General features: G+C 40.8%; 1 non-coding gene across 1 annotated transcript; it reads left to right on the top strand.

The window, feature by feature from the left end:
- Positions 1 to 12876: 12876 nt before the first annotated feature.
- On the top strand, positions 12877 to 12983 carry LOC136498757 (small nucleolar RNA R71). Its single transcript, XR_010769758.1, has one exon. It is a non-coding gene; the product is annotated as a small nucleolar RNA R71 (small nucleolar RNA).
- The last annotated feature ends 987 nt before the right edge of the window (positions 12984 to 13970 follow it).

Below are 13970 nucleotides of genomic sequence, written 5' to 3'. Positions count from 1 at the left end.
TGGTTGCCTTCTATCGGCTGTTTGCTTAGCACACCATACTTGAGGTTTACCAGATGCCTGAGCTTGTTCCAACTCTCTATTCCTTAGGTGTTGCACCCTTGTCTTCTGGCTTCTTGTCAAACCTCCTGGACACCATTGGCCTTCCTACCAAACGTATTCTCTCTCATTACTTTCTTCTTCATAATTAGCCCAGTTTTGATCAACAACCATTTTTCCAAGCCAATTATGAACACTTCCATTTTTTAAGCGCCGATCAATGTTATTATGACGATATGCATCTTGAGCATGGATAGACCGGCGGTTGGCTTGAGATTGCCTAAACTCCCAATATTGATCGCTGTACTCTAGACAGTTATTCCTAGTAGGCAACTTCAAACCTTCATTCCAGCAATGTCTGAAGAAAGGATAATTCCAATGTGATTTAGCTTGCTTCATCTCTTTTTCCTGTTGACGCTGGAATTCTTGCTCTTCTAAACAACGCTAATAATCCTTTTTCTTCTGCCGCTGCCATTTATTCAATAAAATTTGAGATGTAACCCGCTGCTTTGTCGCCCCTTCTTTTGATGTTTCTCCTTGCTCATATCGGCTCTTTTGCTTATCGTGACATTTTCTAATTTCTCTGTATTTGTCAGCCGATATTTGCATCTCAGGATCGACTATTCTAGCTTCTCTTGATTTGGTTGATGTCAGGACCTTAGTCTTTCCTTTGAGCAGCCTAGCATCGACCATGTTTTGATCTCCTAGGAAAGGATTATCATCAACTTTCATCTTCCGAGGCGTATCAAATTTGAGCCTTCTTTGCTGAATAGCCCTCTGTATATGCTGCCGGAAAATTCTACATTCATTAGTGGAATGAGAAGTAGCATTATAGAACTTGTAGAACTTCTTATTCTTCAACTGATCAGGGGCAACATAACATGATTATCGAGCAACTTGATCTATCCCTTCTCAAGCCAGAAATCAAAGAGCTTGTTTGATTTTGTGATATCAAAGTCATAGCTCTCCTCGACTCCTCTTCCTCAAGGATTTGGTACCATTATTGTATTTTTGTCCCAATTCCATTCAGCTGCGACAACCTCTTCTTCTTCATCTCCATAGCCGTCATCGACTAAATATGGATTATAAGCTTTGGCCACTGTGGTACTCTTCTAGAATCAGGTATCTCTATGCATACTCTAGAATTGGCTATTGAGTGCTGCCACTCGTCGAGCCAATTGACCCAGGTTGTTAAATTCTTGTCCTAGTTGTTTTTCTTTCCATGTTGGCAGCATCCCTTGAACGGCCAAAGCAGCTAGCTGATCATCAGCCAAATTTAATGAGAAGCACAAATTCCTAGTCTCTTGGAACCTCTGAAGAAACTCAGTGCCCGATTCGTTAGTTTCTGCCTTATAGTTGTCAAATCGGTAATCTTCTTTTCTCTAGTCCTAGTATAAAAATGTATATGAAATTTCTTTTTCGGGTTAGCCCAGTTGGCAATGGAGTTGACTGGTAGTGATGAAAACCAAGTGAAGGCTGGCCCTAACAATGATAGGGAGAAGAAAAGAACTCGATGGGCCTCCTCAACTGATGCCTCACCCAATTGTGTAAGATATCGACCAACATGTTCTATTGTGCTTATGCTGTCTTGGCTAGTGAACTTGGCAAACTCTGGGAACCTGTAATTTGTAGGAAGAGCGACCAAATCGCACCACTCTAGATATGAGCATTTGTACGAGAAGGTTAGTCCTTTTGGCTTTAGACTGAACTAATTCTTCATCATCTCGGTCACCTTTAGCAACAACTTGTCAGCATGTGAATTTGGATTTCTCTACACCTGCCGACCCATCTACGGATTGAAATCTCATGTGCCTTGATACCCTAGATTTGGAATCATGTGAAGGGTGTTATAATCTATGCCATAATGATACCCCTATGGAATCTCTATCTACTAGGTCCTTTGCTGGTTTGTTGCTTGAAGTCTCTGATTATAGACATGAGGATGTATATCTCTATAGATCCTTTGAATTGATGGTGCTATTTTTGAGTCGACGACTATATGTGGCCTGATGTGCCAAAATTAATCATCTGGTTCTGACCTTGCCCTGCTAGCTGTTGCACATGCTGCACTAACAATCTAGGATTATACTTTATCTAACTCTTAGTAGTACCTTGAGCTTGCTCAGATGAATTTTGAACTACCTAGACATCATCATTAACAGCTGGTGCTGCTTCTTGATGGTTGGTACCAACTTGATTAGTCCACTGGGTCGACAGATGTGGAATGTTGTAATAAGCCGATCCAACTTGATCAACTAGAAACCCATGAAACACCTCCTTCATGGTGTTGTGGAATGTGTTCAAGAAAATTTCATTATGGTTTGATATGGCATCATGAACAGATTTGTTTATAGCTTCCATGAAGAAATGCCTATCTTTAGTCTCATCTGCATCTGTCTGCCCATGCAACAAGACTCTTGGTAGTGGATATTTCTAAACAATTGTATTGTCGCGTGTTTTGGTGTAGGACAACAAACACTTATTCTAAAATTCTTCTATAGCTTTGCCGATGACAACTTTATCTCCATTAGGTAGGTCTTTATAAGGTACCATAAGGATGTTGTTGTTATTGTAAACTGCCATGAAGATCATGGGGTCCCACCAAGCATGCCAGAATGTGTGTCAACACAAAATTTCATCTCATGCCGGGGCACATGAGCAAGCCAGAAGGGTCCACTTGATGGAGCTAGAGATCCGCCAAGCTTCAACGTAAGGATTATTGATCCTGCGCACTCCTCCCAAGACATGCTAGTCAATTTGACCCTGCAATTGACAAGGAGAGAAAGCTAATTAGTAATTTAAGGCGGAACAAGCTAGTGTTGCTAGACAGTCCCGAATGTGTGGCTCTAAGAGCCGATATAGAAGGAGATCGACTAAATAATCAATTCCAGCATACTCATAAGGATAATTTAGTTAAAGCTCATGGGGTTGTAGAAGAAAAAATCGGTTAACATTTAGTATGAATATCATTATTTAGACAAATATTAGTCAATGGCAATAGAATGTCAACAATAATCAGTTTATGCTAAGCCAATGACTGCAAGTAACTTAATCCCTTTTTATATAAAAGAAGCAGCTCATCATCATTTAACTATTTAATAGAGATAAATCTAATGAACATACTAGATCTCATCTATCATTATGACCAGTGGGGCATGAGGCAGAATCATGTAGGCCATAGAAATAGTGATAAATTCGATGACCCTATCTTATTACTAATATTAGTGGGGCATGAGGCAGAATCATGCAGGCCATAATACAATAATAAGATCATGGGGCTAACACATCTTACAACCTATCTTTACTTCAATGGTCTCGTGACGTGAACTGCATATGTGAAAACGCTTGATATCGGCTAAAACAGCCGATTCAGGCATAGCGCACAGTTAAGGTCATGCCCTATTAGGAACAGATCTATCAAGTAACAATCCCCACTCCACAGTGCTAACAGTGGGGTGTGAGGCAGAATGACACAGGACATGATAACAGGCCATGGAATGGTTTTCGTTAGCCAATAGATCTATTTAAGACCAGACATGACCGCACACTATGCATGATCAAGATTGACATAAAATAGCTGATAAAACATAACTCGTCATTTAAGATGCAGATTAGATCAGTTTAGATTAATAAACAATGAGTTAAACAGGATATAAGGCCGATCTAGATCTATCCCAATTGAGCGAAGTGATATTGCTATAATTAAATAAATAATGAAAGCAATAAGTAATATCGATAAGTTAATAAATCTATCCAAAGGACGCCACCCTTAGATAGAGTTGATAACTTGACCTTAATCTAGTTCGAGCAGTGGAGGTCCACCAGATCGATGCAGCCGTACTTGAACTAAACAAGAGCCGATAACTAGCTTATACTAGAGTCATAGTGGAGGTCAACTAGATCAATGCAGCCGTACGAACAGAAGTATAAGCCATGACGGTACTTATAGACAAGCCAAAGGTTGGCCGGACCAATGCAACCCTACTCGCTGAATAACTCGTCGAGATCTACTCTACTTTAACTCCTATGGGGTGGTCGAAGCCAAAAAAAAGTAAGTAACTTGTATTTGATTGATTGTGTCCTTTACAATAGCTAAGGTCTAATATTTATACCAAGAGCCTAAACACAAATCCTATTTGAGTATGACTCATTACAATCTTTGGTATAAAAGAGAACATTCATAATCTTAAGATAACTTGGACCCTAATATTTCCCTTTTTGTAGAGTCTGATCTGCATCTCCTGACGCTGACCATAGCCCATTATCGTTACTAGATGACATCATTCAAAGAGAGCCAATTCTAGTGTTTCCTCTGAATCAGCTGATATCAATTTTCATGCAACCAAGTCCTTGATCGACACAATTTTGGAAGCTTCGAGTTCCCACACTTTTCTCTCCAAATTTTGTTGTAAATAGTTGCTTCAGGTCACCTTGAAGCCCAGTGGGCTAGCCTTGAACCCTTGGCGATGCCCCTTCTAGGGGTCCCCTAAACCGACGTGCGGTGGGGTAGAACAATTCAATGAAGGATCAGGAGATAGGTAGATATCTACAAAGAAAATAGAATGTACACAAGAAAGGGGAAAGAGGACATAGCTGGTAACGTGATGGCCGAGGCCGCCCCATTAGCACCTTGCCAATCTTTTTCCTGCTCCTCCTGCTCTGTCTGCCCATCCTTGCCTTGCTCATGGGCCTTCTATAGTGATTTTCCATTAGAAAGGTTAGCAGATGGTTAGTTTAGTTGATCCTGTGCTACAACCAATTTTCCACTAGGGTCGCTCGGGTTAAAGGAGATAATGACTAAAGCAAGCAAGGCAAGAGGGTCTAGAGGATGTGACTTATCTTGGTTTTTGTTGTTGTAGAGGTAGGTCAGCGAACGAGGTTGGCTAGTGGTCCTTGGCTCAAGAGGCGTCACTTCTGGGTGGATGGCTCGATGATGGCCTTCCCTCATGGGGAAATGTCAGAACTCACCTTGATTAGGTTAGCTCCTTCTGGGGGACTAAGCATCTGGATGGATTGGCCAGCTAAACCACTGCTACCTCTAGAAGCCTTGGGTGCCTCACCGATGCTCGGTCGATTGAGCACCACTGCTGCCTTAGCTGCTTCCTGTGGTCCCCTTTTGTGTCATGACCTAGGCTATCAGGAGCACATGGGCGACGAGTGCAGCTACTTGGGCAATGCAGTCTTCCTCATAGTAGTAGCCTTGCTTGAAGCTGCCATCGACGGTGATGACCCCTTTGGGCTGGGCATCTTGAGCTTCTGGTAGGTGTAGTTGGGGACAGCCATGAACTTGGTGAAGCATGGTCGACCAAAGAGGGCATGGTAGATGCTGGGGAAGTCAATGACCTCAAAGGTGAGTAGCTCCTTGCGGATGTTGTCTGGCTGGCCAAAGGTGACATTGAGTCAGATGCACCCAAGGGGCATGGCTTCCTTCCCTGGCATGATCCTATAGACTGGAGCCTTGCTAGGGCGCAGGCTATTCCAAGGGATGCCCATCTAGTCAAGGGTGTTGGTGTAGAGTATGTTGAGGCTGCTCCCCCCATCAATTAGCACCTTGGAGAGGCGTGTGGTACCCACGATCGGGCTGACCATGAGTGGGTAGCGCCCCGGATGAGAGATGTGGTCGGGTGATCTTCCTAGACAAACATGATGGTCATCTAGGACCATTAGAGCTATGTTAGGGCGGCAAGGGTGTGGATGGTGTTTACCTCTTGCTTGGTGATGTGGCACTACTGATGGGACTCATATGCCTGGGAGCCCCTGAAGAACATGAGGTAGCGCTTGGCCTTGGGGAACTTGTTGCCTTCCTCCTAGGCGCCGTCCACTGGCTCACTGGCCTTTAGGGTAGGCTTTTGGGCCTTGCCCTATTGGTCAAGGGTGCCATGGATGTAGCCCTTCATGGTAGCATAGTCCTTAAGGAGGTGCCTGGCTTGCCCCCTGTGGAACGGGCAAGGGGGCTCAAGCGCCTTCTCAAAGTGTTTCGGGCATACACTACGCCCACGGGCCTAAGGTTTGGCACCGCTATTGGCCGCGGCCACCATCTCTCCATATGGCGCTTCTAGTCCTTGTTTCACTTGTCACAGCATCCCTAGGATGAGGTAGGATCATCACCGCCGTCCCCACCACTGAGGTGGCCGGCGGCCTTGACTTTCCCGTTGAAGTTGGTTGCTGACATTTCTTAGCATCACTCTTTACTAAGTTGTCATCCCTAGCATGATGATAGAAATGTGTTGTTGCTAATTATAAATGACGCTTGAAAACTTAGAGAAAAATTATATATATATTAAAGTATCTGCAAGTGCACAGATAATATACCATCGTAGCATTTCACCCGGGAGTATGATAGGTATCGTTATTTATATTTTATCCATAGGGAGGAGCTATGGTGTCATGTTGGCATTGAGATATTGACAAATATATATATACTTATTATAAAACCACTCTCATGCTATGGCAGGGGTAAGTCTAATGATAAATAAATAATAACTGTAAGGTAATAATGGTATTCTAGAGATAGAAATAGAGACTCATAAAATGTATTATGGCTAAATAGGAGATTCATTAAGAGCAAAAGATTCCTAAGTCATTCATTATTTAATAAGTCTTTTGTACACCCAAGTATATACACTCTCATCTATAGTATAACTAACTTTGGATCTATACATAAGGAACATTAATAAGGAAGATCAAGAATAGAGCTTGTCTCCCTTCGCAACCGTGTTCTACTTGCTCTACAAACGGGGAGTGGACTACAAAGGACTCAATGGCAGTGTCACATCCATGATCTACCACATGGCCTAGAGTGCAGAATGCATCCATAGGCAAACAATATCTAAGCACCATGCTTACATAATGTCGACCACTAAACTCACTCGAGTACTGAGCTAAGAGCTTTGCGAACATATGCATAAATTCATCATCAATCATAACTATATCAAGCATATAACTAGAGCAAACTAGGAACATAATAAATAGCAACATGATATTGAAGTAGCACAAAGTCATAAATATAGAGATACAATGGCTATACTAGTCTCCATATGAAAGATTTAGAATCCTGAGCAATAGCCCACACTCTACTTGAACCTTACTAGCTAGCCTATACTAGAAACTTGAAGAACTAGAGCTCTATTCTCTTCTCTTTGGAAACCCTAATTTTTGGTCTAATCTTGACTTATGGCAGCATGCTCTGAAGGAGGGAGGGGCTAGTTATATAGGCCAGAGCGTCCAACGTGAACCCTTGGATCAAACTGACTTAAAGAATGGCATAGATCCAACCTAGGAGGAAATGGAGAACCAACATTCGAATGAGGATCTAACATGTGGGCCTAGGGGGCCAGATGGCTTACAGGTGGGCTGGTTGGCCATACATGTTAGCGCCTTGGCCTCTGCTTTGGTGTGGTGTCTTCTCGAGTCTTCTGGAACCTTCTGGGGTAGTTTTCGCTACGGATAAGTGTGTTTTTATTTGATGATTTGATCCCTCTTGATAGTTTTCTGGATAAACCTAGCTAAAAACACAGAATCACCAAAATTCAAGGAAATTGTTAGTTTAAACCCCAAAGTCTATGTTGGTGATCATTTTCATGCATTTATTCAAGTTAAGTTGACGGTTTATGATGGATGATAACTACCGTCAACAAAGTCCCCCAAGCTAAATCTTTGCTAGTCCCTGAGCAAAGCTAAACTTATCAATAGATCCAGAGTTTAGGATCTTTGAAAACATTGTAGCAACTCATCAAAAGTACATATGCATTCAAATAAGAATTCTCCTTCTGATTAGAACAAACTGATCTATCTTTCAAACTTACCCATATTGCCTTCAACCATGGGGCTTTTGAGCTTTCACTTGGATCTTGAGCAATTGAAAGATAGAACGATCAAGTCAAGCACCATGTCTCTAGTTCTTTGTTCAACCATTATTCTAGAGTTTTTTTTGCAAGTTTTCAAAATAAAACTTAGAGATTCCATTGTATGACACTCTCAATTCTCTCAAAATATATGGTATTTGTGGATCCTCACCAGAGCAATAAATGATGATATGCCTTTCTTTTCCTACAACTAAGGCTTATGTGGAGTTCATAGGAATGGAAATTGTATGAAAGAGCATACTTGCAATACATATATTGTAAAGTCAAACCTCAGATTCAAAGAGAGTTAGGTCATACAATCAAATTAAGATGTGCATGTGTGTGAAATATGGTGGATATATGGTGTTAAACCTAATTCTACTATGCTCCTTGAAAACATATATCTCATTTGGAACTTGGAATCATCTTTGCAAGAAAACATGGGCTATCTTATTCATCTCATTTTTAGGTGGGCATCTAATTACCCATTGTTTTAATACTTCGGACACTTGTTCATTTTTTCTCATCATCACTCTTTTCCTTTCTTTTTTTATATGAATAACTTTTGCATAGCCCATGCCTCTTTTTTGCATAGCAATTGTTGGAGAGATGGTAACAAGAACTTGGAGCATCTATTTGATGGAAACCTATGAAGCATATTTTTTGTGTTTTCTCTCAGTGTTGGAGTAAAACATTTTTGTGTGGATCTAGATGAAAAGCATGTTTTTGCGCCTATCCCCAGTGTAGGAATAGTGCATATGTGGGTGGTGTGTACATGATCTTGATTTTAAGAGCATGACAAACCTCTCATAAGGCATCAACAAAGCTTGACTAAACTCAATGCAAAACAAGTAACATATAAGTAGAAGTTTTTCCAAGCCTAGAATCATGTATGGCTCTGGTAGGAATTCAAACTTTATCTTACTAGGAACTCATCATGTTGCCTTTTTAGGTTTTCAAAAGAAATCTCCATAATTTAGTATCACTTGGAACAATATAAATAGCAACTCAGACCTTCTTATATCATATCCGTCAATTACCGAGATTTAGATCATGCATTTGCTACCCACGAGTTTCAAGTTTAGAGCAAATTTTCATGTCAAATCAATTTCATCCGAAACTTGGGAGAATTCTAGGCAGAAAACTAGATACTTGAAAGGCATTATAATAGAGCATCTATTCATCATTTCTATCATGTGAGATTATCTTCAAGTTCTTTTTATTCATTTGTCTCTTAAACACAAAAAACTAAAGCACATCTTAAACAAATTAAACTTAAAGCAAACTATGCACACTCTTTTTCTTTGGTTTTTTAGATCACTCCACAGTAATATATATAAGATAAAGGCAATTTTTTATTTTGTTTTCTTAGTTATGCCTTTTTTATATATAATACAAAATCGAAAATTAACTAAGAAAATAATAAAATACAAGAAAGAAAACTTACCTAAAGTAACGAGGGATCCTCCCCCAAGCTAGTTGTTGTTGTGGTCTCTCAGAAGGGCGGGTCTATATTGAGACCCTAGAATAAGTACTGCCAATTTTGGTTCTCCTGCTCCTAGTGCTGCTGGATGGTGGCAAGGCGTTGTCTTGCTTCTTCTTGCAACTAGGAATGTTGGTGCAGAGTGTTCTGAATCTCTTGTTGGTTCTCCTCAATGCTGGTGAGACTAGTGTCAAAGCAAGCGTGTTCCATCTACTGCTCATGGTAACCAATGGGCGACAGATGGTGGCCCCTATGCTGGTCATGATAGCCTATGGGATGGTCATGGAAGCCACGAGAAGAGAAGGACATGCATCCTCCCTAGTAGCAGCTGGAGACCTCCTCAAAAGACTACTACTGGTAGTAGTCAAAATTGTCGTCCTACCATTGCCCACTTGGGCCCTGTTGCCAGGACCTCTCTGAATGATGCGAAGAAGGCTGCTCCCACCCAGCATGTTTAGGTTGGTGCATACGGGAAGATCTCGGCTGGTCCCAACCTGCATGCACAGGATGGTGCACCTAAGAAGGTCCTGCTTGATCAAATCATGTGTAGCTAGTGAAGGCAGGGCCTTCTAGAATGGGGTCACCTCCACGGTACTGAGGCTTGTGGGTTGTGAGTGATCCTCATAGAGGCACTCCTGTGAGGTGCTTCCTCCTTTCTCTACAAATCAAAGACAAATGAATCAACTGCATATAGACCAAGGTTCTAGTCTAGTAACGTGAACTCAGTTGTATAATCCACAAACAACATGACAAGTTTCCCATCTCTTCCCTATGGCTTGTAGTAGGGCTGGATGATAGGTAGGAGTCAGAATGAAATTCCCAGGTCTTCAACTTCTTTTAGATGTTCTTCTCCCTATCTTTCAGAGCTTGAGCTGCTTTTCTTATAGAGGAACGTTCCTTTCCATGGGGGCTGATCGAGATGGTGCACCAACAGTGGGAGACGGTGGATTGACCTCCATGCCGGTGCTTCATCAGGATGAAAAACTCCTCATTGAATGGAATGACATTGCCTGCTTGAGTTTGCCAGCGATCTTGCTCATTTTCCTACAAAATAGATAAAAATAACACAACTCGTGGAACGGGATTAGGAGATGAAAATGTTAGTGGTTAGTCGTCTAGAGTCAGTAGTCTGAGGGTTAGTCATCCAAAATTGCCTAATGAATATTCTAATCAAGATTTTGGCATGACTATCATATTCATTCTTTTTAATTCCCTCTCTTGATTTGGACAACACTACTACACTTAAACTCTATTTTTCTTTCTCAAATTTCAGCATCACCTCTCTCTCTCTCTTTCTCAAGATTTTAGCACTACTTTCACACCCAAACTTCCTCTCACTCTTTCTTACTCCAACACTACTTCTTAAAAGAAATTCAACTATGAAATTTTGAAATGGAATTCAAAACTTAGGAGCTAGAATTGTGTTGTGTTGGAGGCCGAGAGCAACAAGGAAGGAGTGGGATTTATAGAGGGGGAGGTAGCAGGTTGGCCGACCATGTGGTGGGGCCAGCTAGCCCCACATCATGGCCAAATGGCCTCTCCATTTTCCTGGTGGATCTTTACTTCACCCATAAGCAAAATATCAGCTCTGTCGGTGCTTCTTTCGGTGGAGATATTATAAAATGGAGTTGACTGGGAATGGAGGTGAATAATGGAGGTTGAGTGGAGATGGAGGTGTTGGATGGTGGTTGAGTGGGTCCCATGTGTCTCCCATATTTCTACCATATATATGTATAAAAATGCAATGCAAAAATATTTTATCATACTATGTAATAAAACAAGATGAATGATGGTATTTTTAAATTTTTATGTATCCACGGTAAATATTTCGTACAGATTTTTACTCCATAAAAATTATTTACATGGGGCTTAAGTTTTTATAATGCCATGATGAGAATTTTTGTTTCATGATGTAGGTATTGAAAAGTAAATATGCTAAGATAAAATGATTAATGCAGTATGAAAAAGTAAATATGGATAACTATCAAGTTACCTGCCAGCGAAGGTTCAGAATTTTAAGTCCACCGAACTAGACTTCTTCGTTCAGGGTTTATTCTTCTGGTGCGTCAGTAGGTACCAGAGATGGAGACCTTGATACTCGCTTCTCATGCCACTCCAGATTGGAGCATTGTTACGGTCTTGGCTTGAAAGCGATCCGCTCTTCCTTCCCATTGATATGGAATTTAATTTCTGTGGCTTTGACATCAATGTGAGCATTTGTAGTACTTAGGAAGGGTCTCCCAAGTATGAGGGGTGTCTTCATATCCTCCTACATGTCAAGTACTACAAAATCTTTGGGAACAAAGAAATTTTGTATTTTTAGCGAAATATTCTCAGCAATTCCTATAGGGTAGCGGACCGATTGGTCGGCCAGTTACAAGCACATTGATGTTGGCATGAGAATAGTTGAGCTTGTCAAAGACCTTTTTGGGCATGACACTAACACTTGCTCCAAGATTGCATAACGCATTCTCAAAGTTCTGGCTCTCGATCGAACAATTGATAGTGGGACATCCTAGATCCTTCTTCTTGATAGGTGAAGTATTTAGGATGGCCGCACTACACTCCTCCATTAACTTAATTACCTTAGTGGAAGGCAATGGTCTTTTATGTTGAGGATGTCTCTGAGATATTTCATGTAGGTAGGTACCTATATGACATCTAGCAATGGAATATTGATATATAAATTTTGAATTACCTCTATGAATTTACCAAACTGCTCATCCATTTTGGCTTTCTGATTTCTGTGTGGAAATGGTAGGAGGGTCGTGTCATGAAAATCTTGTTGTAATTCTTGCTCTTGTGGCCCAACTTCTTCAACTTCATTGGTTCTCTTCTCCTCTTCTTGCACTACCACTGGTGTCTTACCTATGCTTGTCAGATATGGTGGATCACGAGTAGACTTACCACCTCTTGTGGTTATGGCATTTACCTTCTCAAGGTTAGTGGCAAAAGGTAGAGCAGCAGCCAATTGGACTAATTGTGATTCTCATTAATCCTAGCTTGTTTCTATGATCAAGTCTCTCAAGGATGGTTGTTTAGAATTCAAAAAATTATAGTAATTACTCGGGTACTTACCTTGGTAATTTAACTGTTATTGTTAATTCCATCCTTGTCTCTGTTGTGGAGCAGAATAGTTGATGATGATATTTGCATCCTCCTGATATTCAGGGAATTCAACCCCCAAATATTCTCCGTAGGTGTTTTGAGCATTGAATGCATCTTGAATAGCCTAATGACCTTTCTTGTAATTGGCTCGCTGTTCAAGCCAATTCAATAAGACGTCCATCTTGGTTGACAAGTGCACACACCGCTTCTAGTACTTCTTCGCTCTTATTACATGATTGAGTATTGCATTGAGACCAGCCTTGATTAGAGGCTATCTTTTCCATAAGAGTTTCAACTTTTCCATGGGTGAGTGACATAAATGATCCTCTAGTAGTAGCATCTAGTTGTTCACGAGCTTTCTAAGTTAATCCATGGTAAAAGCCTTGCATGAGCAACCAATCTTCCATCCCATGATGAGGACAATCTGAAATGTATTCTTGGAAATGTTCCCATGCATCTAGAATGGTTTCTCCCTTCTACTGTTGGAAATTGGAAATCTTTTCTCTTAAGGCACTTGTCTTGCCTATAGGGAAGAACTTTTCTAGGAAGGCCTTCAAACACTTTGCCCACATATTCATGTGATCTTTGTTGATGGAGAACCACTACTTTGCCCTTCCCACAAGTGAGAATGGAAATAAGTGAAGTAGTATGATGTCTTGAGCAATGTCCTTGATGACGACCATGCTACTTATCTCTAGAAAATTCTGAAGATGAGCGCTACCATCTTCATGTTCCTTTCTACTGAATGGGGTAGGTTGCACCATGTTGATGAGGCTTGGCTTGATCTCAAACTCAAGGTTGTTGGTCTTGAATGTTGGTCCAGTGCAAATGTTCTCAGTGCTCGGAGCAGAGAACTCACGCTGAGTTTTCTCAGCCATAGCTCAGAAACTGGTGTTGAGCTTCCTCTTAATTAGGTTGATTTGATTCTAATTGGAAGTTGTTGGTGAATCACAACCAAGTCTACAATACCCTATGTAAGATATGAACAAAGACAAACAAGGGTAAGCCTGCTAAAGTAGAGGTTATGATTTCATCAATAAGTATTTATTTGATCAATTCTCTATAGCCATGTGCCCCTCCCCGGCAACGGCGCCAGAAATGTTTGTTAACATTTCTTAGCATCACTCTTTACTAAGTTGTCATACCTAGCATGATGCCAGAAATGCGTTGTTGGTAATTATAAAATGACACTTAAAAACTTAGAGGAAAATTATATATATTAAAGTATCCGCAAACTGCACAGATAATATACCATTGTAGCATTTCACCCAGGAGTATGCCAAGTACCGTTATTTATATTTTATCCATAGGGAGGAGCTATGGAAATGTGTTGGCATTGAGATATTGACAAATATATATATATACTTATGATAAAACCACTCTGATGCTATGGTAGGGGTAAGTCAAATGATAAATAAATAATAAGTGTAAGGTAATAATGGTATTCTAGAGATAGAAATAGAGACTCATAAAATGTAGTACGACTATACCGGAGATTC

Source organism: Miscanthus floridulus, chromosome 12 (assembly GCF_019320115.1).
Source record: "Miscanthus floridulus cultivar M001 chromosome 12, ASM1932011v1, whole genome shotgun sequence".
Lineage (NCBI taxonomy): Eukaryota > Viridiplantae > Streptophyta > Magnoliopsida > Poales > Poaceae > Miscanthus > Miscanthus floridulus.
This window is presented reverse-complemented; position numbering and strand designations above follow the sequence as displayed.